The sequence below is a fragment of the Dasypus novemcinctus genome, chromosome 11 (genome assembly GCF_030445035.2).
Source record: "Dasypus novemcinctus isolate mDasNov1 chromosome 11, mDasNov1.1.hap2, whole genome shotgun sequence".
Classification (NCBI taxonomy): Eukaryota; Metazoa; Chordata; class Mammalia; order Cingulata; family Dasypodidae; genus Dasypus; species Dasypus novemcinctus.
Window position 1 is genome coordinate 109,287,680 of NC_080683.1, and position 10,144 is coordinate 109,297,823.

Consider the following 10,144-nt stretch of genomic DNA (forward strand, 5'->3'; position numbering starts at 1 on the left):
TTTGTCATTTCTTTTAATTTTAACCATTCTAGTATATCTGTTGTTCTTATGTCTTTTTAAATCCATAATAGTTTCTTCTTCTTTTATTCTACCCATGTCAGTTATTTCCTGAATAAACTGTATCATTTGGTCTGTAGAATTTTCTACATTCTAAATGTGGAAAATTGTGTCCTTTTGGTGTTCCATTTGCCCATTTTTTCTTGCAAATTAATATTCTTTCTTCAAACTGGTAATTCAGTCTAGAGATCACCTTGCCTGGATTTAATTTTTCTGTCAATGATAATTTATAGATTGCACTATGTACTTTCTATTACATCATATATCAGGAGGACCATAATGCCTAGTTGTATGCTTTTAGTGATGTGAAGATTGACTAGTGTTCTGTACCAACCATTCAATGAGTGGTTTTGCCAGCCCTTGATGATCATTGCCTAGGATTCATTATTGCATTCGCTGCCACCATTTGGTGACTTTCTAAGTCAATTGCTCCTTCTGCATTTATTAGCTGGAATCAATCTATAAAGGAGAATCTTCCTTTATTAACAGTATGGGTACCCTAAAATCCAGTTCACACTGGAATCAGGGCAAATGCTTAACTCTTTCCTCCTATTTACAAATGTTTAGTATATGAGTTGGTCTTCTAGCAACATCCAATGTTGAATAACAATTATTTGGTACCATTACAAATTCATGGATCTTTCATATTTATCATTATTTTTTAATAAAAATAAAAGCTAGAATTTATTAAATATTAACAATATATCTTACACTGGAATAAAGGCTTTGTACGTATTGACTCATTTATTAGAAAAACCAACAAATGATTGTGTCTAAGGAATAGTAACATGACACTTCTCAGTCTACTAAACACATTAAAGTCACTCTAGAATATTCAATTACACATTTATTCTACTTTTGTAAAGATGCCAACATTAAAATCAAATTTTTAAAAGTTCACCTTTCTTATAAGTTCATAGCAAGTCAAGGTACACTGCACTCCCTTTCCCCCTTTTCTACCTCCCTATGTAAGGATGTTGTCAGACACGATAACTTTGAACAACCTAACAGCTTGCACTCAAACTTGAGAGTCATTACAAATTTTCTTTGGAAGCTTAAGTAAGAGAAAAAAGTCTGTCCTGTTCAGTTGAACATGCTGCCTGGTAAATAGAGATTTTTTTCCAAAGACATTGCAAGCTTTCACTTTGCTAGATGATTCCGAAAATCTTTGCAACATTTCTATTCTGCATTAAACAAGATTTAAAGGACTAAGATTTGGGTAGGCCTTCTTCTGTGTCATGTTGGAAACCCCTCACAGACTCCCACATGCCCCTGTTATGAAAGCAGCCAAGGGGTGGGGTGCCAATGATGGAAGACTTTGTTGCCAAGGTGTCATTTATCATTATTTTTTAACATTCAGAATGTCTCAGTTTAGCCCCCTAAGTCATCTCCTGGACCTTTTTAGCACAACTCCAATAGTCTTTGATAGCTTCTTCACTCTCTGACACCATAACATGTTCTAACTTCATCTTGTATATTTTCTGCTCCAGATCTGGAATCAACCTTTTCTCTAAGCATCATTTGTTTTCTTTTATTGGAAAACTGAAGAGGTCATAGGGACTGTAGCAGTTTAATATAATTGATGAATTCCAAAAAGAAATATTGGATTATGCCTGTAATCTGATCTGTACCTGGGCATGATTGAGTTATGATTAGGGCATTGAGTCCCCACCCCTTGGTGATAAAAGGCATGGCAAAGAACAGAGTTGAGGGTTTCTGATGTTGGAGTTTTGAGGTTGGAGTTTGATGCTGAAGACTCAAGCTGGAGCCCTGGGAAGTCAGCTCACAGAGGAAAGAGAAGCCAGCCCCAGGAGGAAAGGAACCTTGAACCCAGAGAAAAACAATGCCCAGGAACGTAGGAACCCAGGAAACCTGAACCCTCACAGATGTCAGCAGCCATCTTGCTCCAAACAGACTTTGGTGAGGGAAGTAACTTATGCTTTATGGCCTGGTATCTGTAAGCTCCTACCCCAAATAAATACCCTTTATAGCCAGCATGTTCCCAAGATCTCTGGTTGCTTGTGGCCAAGGGATCTCCAACTGCATGCGAGAGCAACCTGGAGAGACTTTGACAGCTCAGGTCAGCGGAGTACCTGCAGCTGCCACTCGAGACTTTCCTATAATGTCTCAGGACCTGGGCTTGGAGGGACCCGAGGCCAGGTGTTTCCATTTATTCTGCAGGTTACCCCTGAGTTTCCAAACTGTTAACACATTTGAAGATGCCAGCTTGTTGCTGGAGCAGGTCTGTGATACCTAGAAAGCCATCCTCATCTGATTATGGACCTAGAGTTGGGAGAAGCACTGAGAAGAGGCAGGCTAAAAGGCACCTGGCTAGTTATTAGGTGGAAATTGTGAACTCTGCAAGGAGAGTCCTTTGCTTTTTGTTGAGTGCTTCTATCCCTTGTGTCTGACATATTGATGACCAATAAAATATTTACTCTATGGAGAAAAAAAATACCCTTTATAAAAACCAACCAATTTCTAGTATTTTACATCAGCACCCCTTTGGTTAACTAATGCAGGGACTAAGGGTGCTCAATACTACTGGGTTGGCATGGATTCTGGTCTTTTTTAGTGGAAAGAGATGGAAAATACATAATTTTTAGAAAACAAAGACTAAATTATGAATTTCTTCCAATATTTCCCAAATCAAATTTAAAATATCAAGTTCTTAACATTTTAAACTTAGTTTAATACTTTTTAATACTAGTATCTATATACTTTTTGTTGAAAATTGTAACTCCAAAGACATTATCTTAATTTCTTAGTTGTTTTATCATAAAATATACATGTAATACAATTAAGATATTAATGCCAATATTATTTCCAACATTGAGACTACTGAATGCAGATTATAATTTCTTTTTTGTTCTTTTTATCCCTCAGATAAAAGACGTGAAGGCTATATATTCAGAATACAGCATTCTAGAATTATTTAAAAATAAATGTTACTGTGTGCTTATGCCACCAACATACATAGTTAGGTTTATTTATTTCCGTTGATATTCAATTTTCAGAGTTTTTACAATATTTAATTTTCTTTTTAATTTTGTAAAACATTTATGTAGTTCCAAAGTCAAAATTTTAAGATGAAATAAATTCAGAAACTTCTGAATCTATCTCCTCTCTTCCACTCTGCCCTTTCCCTCTCCCCTATGTAACCATTTGCATTACTTTTAGTCTCTCTTTCAATTGTTTCCTTCCGAAAAAGAAGAAGCAAATTTGCCTGTGTCTACTGTAAACTATGTTCTAGGCTGAATGGGGAAGAACAGAAACCCAAGGGGAAAAGGAAGGAGAAGCCTCAGCAATGGATGGGAGATATCATGAACTCCAAGTGCACACTCAAACACTAGAAATAGTTTAGGATGGATCTGGAGCACAGATTGTGCTCAGAGAGAGGAATCCAAATGTGTCTTCATTTCCTAGGGCTGCTGTAACAAAGTCACTCATCAGAAGGCTTAAAACAACAGTAAATTATTGCCATTCAGTCATGGAGGTCAGAAGTCTGAGCTCAAGGTGTCAGGAGGGCCATGATTTCTCTGATGTTCTGCAAGGAATAATCTGTTCCACCCTTCTCTTCTGGCTTCTGGCAGTGGCTGCTGGCAATCCATAGCAGCCTCTGCCTCAGTTGTCACATGATGCTCTCCCTTCTGCCACTCTGTGTCCAAATTTCCTACTCTTACTAGGTTAAAGGCCCATCCTACTCCAAGCTGACCTAACTTTAACTTGCCTAATTCCAACCGTTAACACCCCTATTTTTAAATAAGATTACATTCTAAAGTACAGGGATTAAAACTTTAATACATGTTTTTTGGTGGATACAATTTGATCCATAACTAAACTCTTAGTACTGTCCTTCACAGGCTGTACTGAAACGGGGAATCCTGGGAGCTGATAAGATTTGAATCCCATAGATGATCCATGGCTGCAAGCATGAGTAGAATGAGCATGAGGTCAAAGGGCTTTGGGTCCTCCACATGGTCCTCCACTTACTGCCATCCTGGATGGCACAAATCACTCCTCACAGATATTAATGTATATTGAGATATTAGATAACCCTTGCTTTAAGTTTTCTATATTCAGAAATTACACTTTGTTCCAAGATGCTTTGGTGATAACTGTATATCTTCTTCTCTTCCTAGATACAAAATTCTTGTACTTTCTATCTTCAGGATATATATAGTTTAATGAGTCTACATGTGAATTAAGCTGATGTACATATTAGAGGGAAATAATACAGGTCTCAAAGACACACAGTTTATCACTTATGTATAAGCAGCCCCCTTAGACACATACTCATTTCCCTACCACTGGCCTAAACTCCTTGGATTTTAGGATTTTTCTTGGAATTCCTTTTGTTTCCACTCTCCACTAGTCCACTAAGTCAGCAGGTGACTGAAAATTACCCTTACCTCAGGCTGGGGCATGCCAGGTCGTATTCACACATTCTCACCTTCAGCAAGCACTCACTGAGCTCCTAATAAGTGGCAGGCACAGGGAATACAAAGATAAACACTTTGTTCCCTGAACTCAAGTAGCTAACAGCTGGGGGTGGGGAGGGCAGGCATATGAATCAGTGAGTCACAATATAAAAGTAACTCAATAACAGAAACTCATGTAAAGTCAGAGACAGAATCTAGAAGTTATTTTTTAATTTTATATGGGGATTAAGAGGATGCAGATGGTCAGGATATGAGTATTGTAGTTGTTTTGAAAGAAAAATTGGACTTTTATCCCTGGAGCAGGAGTGAGGAAGGAGGAGGTGGTGTCAAGGAGGGATACTAGGCAGAAGGAAAAGCACGTGCAAAGGAACTGAAGCAAGAAAAACCATGGTGCCCTAGGCAATGTAGGCAGATTGAAGCAAGATGGAGTGGAGGGAGGTAGAATGGTGCAGACATAATTTAAATAAGGAAGGAATTTTGAATGCCACGCTTAAAAGCATGGGCTTTCCTCTCTGGGAAACACTCAGAGAAGAAATTGTCATTTTAGAAAGATCATCTTTTGGCTCTGTGGATAAAACATTGGAGGGAGCCTAGAGCAGGATGGTCCCTTAATTGACAGGAGCCCAATGAGAAAGGATAGGCAGTAGTGGCTGAGAGGAGATCTAAGGACTGAGAGAAGACAATTAGGAGGTAAAGTACAAGCCTACTGGATGATTGAATAGGAGAAGTGGAAAAGCAGAAAAATTAGTCAGGAATCTCAGGTGACTCTTAATTTTCTGGTTTGGAGTCTCCCAAGGATGGTGTAACATAGGCTTTGGCTTTGGAGTCCAATAGACGTAGGTTCAAATCCCAGCTCTGTCATGTGTTTACAAACTGTGTGACCCTGGGCAACCTACATCTCTCTAAGCCTCAGCCTCTCATCTAAAATGAAGATATTCTACTTCACAATGTGGTTGTGATGATTAATTGAGATGGTGTGCAATGATTCTCCAGTGTTTGACATATAGGAAGTGCTCAATAAATATCATTTATTAGAATTATCCAGTCCTAAATTCTGGTTCTAATATGAATCATCAAATAGGAGAAAAACACAAAAGTGTAAATCAGTTAGTTGTGGGGCCCTATCAAATGGACACTCATGAGATTTGTAGGACAATAGAAACTGGGAATCTGAATGTTGATTTAAACAAGTCTCACCACTTAAACCATACTGAAACTGATACGCACCAAGAGAAAATGACTTGCATGTGTCCTTCACATTGTGCTTTTACTACAGGCATTCTTGTGAGTCCTTATGAGACCCCTCAGAGGCTGTCAGTTATTATTTTATAGATGAAGAAGTCTAAAAGGATTACCCAAGATCATATACCAATAAAAGGTAAAGCCAGGCTTTGGAGTCCTGTCATCTTTCATCTATATCATCATGATATTAACAGCTCTTACCATGTATCAGGCAATGTGTTAAGAGTTTTACATTCATTTCCTCATCTATAACCCACAACCAGCCTAAAAGGTATTTCTTATTATTAACTCCATTTCACAGTTGAAGAAATGGAAGGCATGGTGAGTTTAACCAATTTATTTAAGATTTTATATTTGATGAATGATAAAGTCAGAATTTAAACTCAAGAAGTCTGACTCTAAAACACAAGGTTTTAGTACTCTACTACAATTCCTTTCATATCTGAAACACTCTTAGGTTATGATAGAGGTAAAGAATTCCATACAGAATTTGGACTTGCACAAAATTTAATAATATCATTCCTCTTATGAAACAAAATTACCTTGATCATTAGAACATAAGCAAAACATCTTGTCAAAAGGGGGAAAGTCTGGAATTTTAAAGTGAAATTAGATTTGTTAAGGAAGCTGAGTCATCCCTTTAGTAAAGGTCTCTATCTGTCCTTATTAAATTCATTCTTGTTTGTTACTGCCCATTGTAATGTCTGATTAAGATCTTTTTAGATCCTGATTTCAGTTATTTGGTGGAATTGCAATCTCACCAAATTTTGTGCTATCCTCAAATGTGATTAAGTCTGCATTCTCTGCTATCTCTGAGTCTGTGTTAAAGCCAATGACTGAAGAAAAGCCCACAACTTCCCTGAGCTTCTGGGCTTCTTTCCAATTTGGTGTCAAACCTCAATCAACACTCTTTGGATACCACTGTTGCAGCAGAGAAGAAGACAAGAAATGTCCCAGGCAAGAATATTAGATTATACCACACAAACAGCCAGTGGATATTAGGTTCTAAGGAATAGACTTAAAAATCAGCTGTATAAATACAGTCTGTCAATATTCCCAATTATAACTGAACAGACTTTTCCTAAGCAATGCCAATAAATGTAATTTTTTCAAAAGTTATGTTTGTTTGGAGGGGCAGACAAGCAGAACTAGAAAAAAGGACCCAGTTGTAGCAGGAGGCCCTATCTGGGAAGTCTGGTCTCTGTGGGTATGATATCTTGCCCCCCGGGCCAGAGACATGGGATGAGCAGATGATGGACCAAACAAAAGCAAATGATTTAGCCCAAGAAGCCTCTTCGTCCCAATGGGCTGGATTCTTTTATCCCTCTCCCCTGTCAAAAGACACCAGGGCATTGTCTCACACCTCTCCTCCACCAAGACTCACTCAATGGCCTGACCTAGAGAAATCTGAAATCTCCATGCCTCCTCAGGCAACACCAATAGAAACTGGTGGGAGCCCTAGCAGCACCTGCTACATCAAGCAGATAAAATAACATCTGTGTTGGTTTGAAACTGTATGGACCCCAGAAAAGTATGTACTTAAAGTTGGTCCATGCCTGGGCAGTGAACCTATTGTAAGTAGGATCATTTGATGAACAGGATCTTAACCTTAAGATGTCATGCACCTAATTCAGCATGGGTCTTAACCTCTTACTGGAATCCTTTATGAGAGAATTAAATTCAGAAAATGAGAGAGAAAACCACAGAAATAAGAAACCGGAAGCAACAAAACCAGGAAGAGAAGGGAGACACAAGCAGATGCTGCCATGTGCCTTGCCATATGACAGAAGAGTCCAGGATCACTAGCAACTAGTCTTCAGGAAGAAGGTATTGTCTTGATAATGTCTTGATTTGGACACTTTCATGCCCTCAAAACTGTAAACTTGTAAGTTAATACATTCCCACTGTTAAAAGCCAACCCCTTTTGCTTTCAGTTGTCTAGAAAACAAGACCACCACCACAAGGACTCTGAAAATTAAACTGCCTTTGGAACCACAACCACCAAAAGCATGCTGAACCTAAGTGTTGTGAACTGCTAAAATAAAAGCTTTAAACAGGTCCAAAGTTTCCTAACATAATAGAAAATATGCCCAGGATACAATAAAAAAACCATTGGTTATAACAAGAACCAAGAAAATCACAACTTGAGTGAGGAAAGACAATCAACTGATGCCAATACTGAGAAAGAGCAGATATTATGATACCTGTCAAGGGATTTAAAGCTTGTATCATAAAAATGCTTCAACAATCCATTAAAAAATCTCTTGAAACAATTAAAAAAATAAAATGTTTTTATTTTATTTCTTCTCAGTAAAGAAATAGAAGTTATAATAAGAACAAGGTAGATATTATAGAACAGAAAAATACAATAAACAGAAATTTTAGAAACCCACTGAATGGTCTCTGTCATAGACTGGAGGTAACAGAGGATAGAATCAGTCAACTTGAGGACAGGATAAAAGAATTCATCCATTCTGAATATCAGAGAAAAAGTATACTTTAAGAAATGAAGAGAGCTCCAGGGACATATGGAACAATAATAAAAGATCCAAAATATGTATTATCAAAGTCCCAGAAGGAAAGGAGACATAAATAAAAGTAGGATGGAAAGAGTAATTGAAGAAATAGTGGTTTAAAACTTCCCAAATTTTCCAAAAGACATAAGCCTATAGATGCAAGAAGGTGAGTGAACCATGAAAAAGATAAAGCTATGCTAAGACACATCATAATTAAACTTTTAAAAACTGAAGATATGTTTTAAAAATATGAGAGCAGCTAGAGAGAAACCACACATTACCTAGAGGGGCCATCAATTTGAATAGCAATGGATATCTCATCTGAAAGTGGAGGCCAGAAGAAAGTGACTCAATATTTTTCAAGTGGTGAAAGAAAGGAGTTATCAACTGTGAGTCTATATATAGTAAAAATATCCTTTGGGAATGAAGGAGAAATAAAAACATGCTTTGATAAGGAAAAAACTAAAAGAATATGTTGCTAGCAGACCTATCCTAAAAGATGGGCTAAAGGAAGTTCTTCCAACAAACAGCAAAGATTAAAGAAGAAATCTTGGAGTATCAGGAAAGAAGAAAGAACAACAGAAGGAATAGAAATAGGAGGACATGAAAAAACCTATTTTTTTCCTCAAGAGTTTTATAAATCATATTTGATGATTGAAATAAAACTTTTAACAATATCTGACACCTAAGACAGTAGTAATTAAAAGTGGGGAGATAAAGGAACCTAAATGAAAGTGAGGTTTCCACACTTCACTCAAAGTAGCAACACCAATACCAGTAAACTGTTGTAAGTTACATATGTATATTGTAATGCCTGGAGCAACCACTATGAAAACTATACAAAGAGATTCATTCAAAAGCACTATAACTACATCAAGAATGAATCCTAAAAGATGTTCAAATAGCCTGGAGGAAGGCAAAAAGAGAGAAACAGAGAAATGAGACTGAGGAAATGAAGAGAAAACAAATACTAAAAGCACTAACATATCATTAATTACTTCAGATCCATCAATGTTATAAATACCCCAAACGAAAGGCAGGGATTGACAGAGTAGATAACACACACAACTAACTATATGCTTATATGCTACTGTTGTGGGTTCATTTGTGACCCTAAAAGACAGGCTCATGTCCTAACCACTGGCCTATGAATGTGATCTTGTTTGGAAATAGGGTCTTTGAAGGTGTTATTAGCTAAAATGAGTCCAGACTGGATTTGGGTAAGCCCTAATCCTATGTGATTGGTGACCTTATAAGAAGGGAAAGGGACTGGAAAGACAGTCATAAGGGAGAGTGCCATAAGATGACAGAAGCAGAGAACACCAGGATAGGCAGCCACTACCAGAAGCCAGGAAAGAAACATGGAACGGATGTTTCCCTACAGATTTCTATGGAAGCATGGTTCAGCTGACACCTTGATTTCAGATTCCTGGCTTCCAGAACTGTGAAACAATAAGTTTCTGCTGTTTCAAGCCATCCAGTTTGTGGTACTTTGTCATTAGAACAAAAAGTATTACTATAAACAGAGGGGAAATTACATAATGAGAAAAGGATAATGTATACATACCAAACAACAGAGCCTCAAAATACATGAAGTAAAACCCGGTAGAGCTATAAGGAGAAAAAGACAGATCTACAATTATAACTGAGGATATCCTACCCTTCTCAACAACAGATAAAACTGCTAGACGGAAAATCAACACAAATACAGAAGATCGGAAAAAGAACAAAAAAATTTTAATCAAAAAGCATTTACAAAGTTTGGTTTAAAACCATATGTAAATATAGTAATCTCTAAAGGATTTGACAAAGATTTATTTTTTCTATTTCCAATCTTTTGAAGTTGACCCAGATTTTCCTAGAAAAAAAGCTGATTCTAAGAACATA

The 10,144-nt window shown here is 37.2% G+C and overlaps 1 non-coding gene across 1 annotated transcript; it reads left to right on the plus strand.

Annotated features, from left to right (window-relative positions):
- The first annotated feature begins 2,049 nt into the window (after window positions 1-2,049).
- LOC111762854 (small nucleolar RNA SNORA44) lies at window positions 2,050-2,182 on the plus strand. Its single transcript, XR_002795864.2, has one exon. It is a non-coding gene; the product is annotated as a small nucleolar RNA SNORA44 (small nucleolar RNA).
- The last annotated feature ends 7,962 nt before the right edge of the window (window positions 2,183-10,144 follow it).